The 2,910-nt window shown below is 42.7% G+C and overlaps 1 non-coding gene across 1 annotated transcript; it reads right to left on the bottom strand.

The window, feature by feature from the left end:
• LOC112738742 (small nucleolar RNA R71) lies at positions 1-108 on the bottom strand. Its single transcript, XR_003169685.1, has one exon. It is a non-coding gene; the product is annotated as a small nucleolar RNA R71 (small nucleolar RNA).
• Positions 109-2,910: the final 2,802 nt, after the last annotated feature.

Genomic DNA, 2,910 nt, shown 5'->3' with positions numbered 1-2,910 from the left:
AAGCTTAGAGTGGATGTTCAAACCTTCAGACAGAAAGAAGGTGAATCCCTCTATGAAGCTTGGGAGAGATACAAGCAACTGACCAAAAAGTGTCCTTCTGACATGCTTTCAGAATGGACCATCCTGGATATATTCTATGATGGTCTGTCTGAATTAGCTAAGATGTCATTGGATACTTCTGCAGGTGGAACCATTCACCTAAAAAAAACGCCTGCAGAAGCTCAAGAACTTATTGACATGGTTGCTAACAACCAGTTTATGTACACTTCTGATAGGAATCCTGTGAGTAATGGGACGCCTCAGAAGAAGGGAGTTCTTGAAATTGATGCTTTGAATGCCATATTGGCTCAGAACAAACTATTGACTCAGTAGGTCAATATGATTTCTCAGAGTCTGAATGGAATGCAAGCTACATCCAACAGTACTCAAGAGGCATCTTCTGAAGAAGAAGCTTATGATCCTGAGAACCCTGTAATAGCAGAGGTGAATTACATGGGTGAACCTTATGGAAACACCTATAACCCCTCATGGAGAAATCATCCAAATTTCTCATGGAAGGATCAACAAAAGCCTCAACAAGGCTTTAATAATGGTGGAAGAAATAGGTTTAACAATAGTAAACCTTTTCCATCATCCACTCAGCAACAGACAGAGAATTCTGAGCAGAATCCATCTAGCTTAGCAAATTTAGTCTCTGATCTATCTAAGGCCACTGTGAGTTTCATGAATGAAACAAGGTCTTCCATTAGAAATTTGGAAGCACAAGTGGGCCAGCTGAGTAAAGGAATCACTGAAAACCCCTCCTAGTACTCTCCCAAGCAATACAGAAGAGAATCCAAAGAGAGAGTGCAAAGCCATTGATATAACAATCATGGCCGAACCTAGAAGGGAGGAAGAGGACGTGAATCCCAGTGAGGAAGACCTCCTGGGACGTCCAGAGATCAATAAGGAGTTTCCCTCTGAGGAACCAAAGGACTCTGAGGCTTATCTGAAGATCATAGAGATTCCATTAAACCTCCTTATGCCATTCATGAGCTCTGATGAGTATTCTTCTTCTGAAGAGAATGAGGATGTTACTGAAGAGCAAGTTGCCAAGTACCTTGGTGCAATCATGAAGCTGAATGCCAAATTATTTGGTAATGAGACTTGGGAAGATGAACCTCCCTTGCTCATCAATGAACTGAGTGATCTGGATCAACTAACATTGCCTCAGAAGAAACAAGATCCTGAAAAGTTCTTAATACCTTGTACCATAGGCACCATGACCTTTGAGAAGGCTCTATGTGACCTGGGGTCAGGAATAAACCTCATGCCACTCTCTGTAATGGAGAAACTGGGAATCTTTGAGGTACAAGCTGCTAGAATCTCATTAGAGATGGCAGACAATTCCAGAAAACAGGCTTATGGACAAGTAGATGACATGTTAGTAAAGGTTGAAGGCCTTTACATCCCTGGTGATTTCATAATCCTAGATACTGGGAAGGATGAGGATGAATTCATCATCCTTGGAAGACCCTTCCTAGCCACAGCAAGAGCTGTGATTGATGTAGACAGAGGAGAATTGATCCTTCAACTAAATGAGGACAACCTTGTGTTTAAAACTCAAGGATCTCTCTCTACAACCATAGAGAGGAAGCATGAAAATCTTCTCTCACTACAAAGTCAACCAGAGCCCCCACAGTCAAACTCTAAGTTTGGTGTTGGGAGGCCATATCCAAACTCCAAGTTTTTGTTGTTGGGAAGTCTCAACAATGCTCTGAACATCTGTGAGGCTCCATGAGAGCCCACTGTCAAGCTATTGACATTAAAGAAGCGCTTGTTGGGAGGCAACCCAATTTTTATTTATCTAATTTTATTTTCATTCTTATTACTCTTTCATGTTTTCTTAGGTTCATGATCATGTGGAGTCACAAAATAAATATAAAAATTAAAAACAGAATAAAAAACAGCAGAAGAAAAATCACACCCTGGAGGAAGGACTTACTAGCGTTTAAACGCCAGTAAGGAGCATCTGGCGTTGAACGCCAGAAACAAGCAACATCCTGGCGTTCAGACGCCAGGAATGCACCCTGAGGAAAGTTGGTGCTGAACGCTAGAAACAAGCATAGAACTGGCGTTCAACGCTAGAAACATGCTGCATCTGGGCGTTGAACGCCCAGAACAAGCATCAATTCGGCGTTTAAATGCCAGAATTACATGCAAAGGCATTTTACATGCCTCATTGGTGCAGGGATGTAAATCCTTGACACCTCAGGATCTGTGGACCCCACAGGATCATCTCAGCATCTGTGGACCCTACAGGATCCCCACCTACCTCCACTCATACTCTCCCCTCTTCTCATTCATCCTCTCTTCCCAATAAACACCTTTTCCCATAAACCTACCTCATAAACCCCACCTACCTTCAAAATTCAAAATCACTTTCCCACCCAAACCCACCCCATATGGCCGAACCTTAACCCCTCTCCCTCCACTATATAAACATCTCCATTCTTCTTCATTCTCACACAACACAACCCTCTCATTCCCTTCTTGGCCGAAACACAACCCTCTCTCCCTCTCTTTCATATCTTCTTCTTCTTCTTCTTCTTTTCTTTCTTCTCTTGCTCGAGGGCGAGCAATATTCTAAGTTTGGTGTGGTAAAAGCATAAGCTTTTTGTTTTTCCATTACCATTGATGGCACCTAAGACCGGAGAATCCTCTAGAAAAGGGAAAGGGAAGACAAAAGCTTCCACCTCCGAGTCATGGGAGATGGAAAGATTCATCTCCAAAGCCCATCAAGACCACTTCTATGATATTGTGGCCAAGAAGAAGGTGATCCCCGAGGTCCCTTTCAAACTCAAGAAAAATGAGTATCCGGAGATCCGACATGAGATCCAAAGAAGAGGTTGGGAAGTTCTAACAAACCCC

The sequence above is a fragment of the Arachis hypogaea genome, chromosome 13 (assembly GCF_003086295.3).
Source record: "Arachis hypogaea cultivar Tifrunner chromosome 13, arahy.Tifrunner.gnm2.J5K5, whole genome shotgun sequence".
Classification (NCBI taxonomy): domain Eukaryota; kingdom Viridiplantae; phylum Streptophyta; class Magnoliopsida; order Fabales; family Fabaceae; genus Arachis; species Arachis hypogaea.
This window is presented reverse-complemented; position numbering and strand designations above follow the sequence as displayed.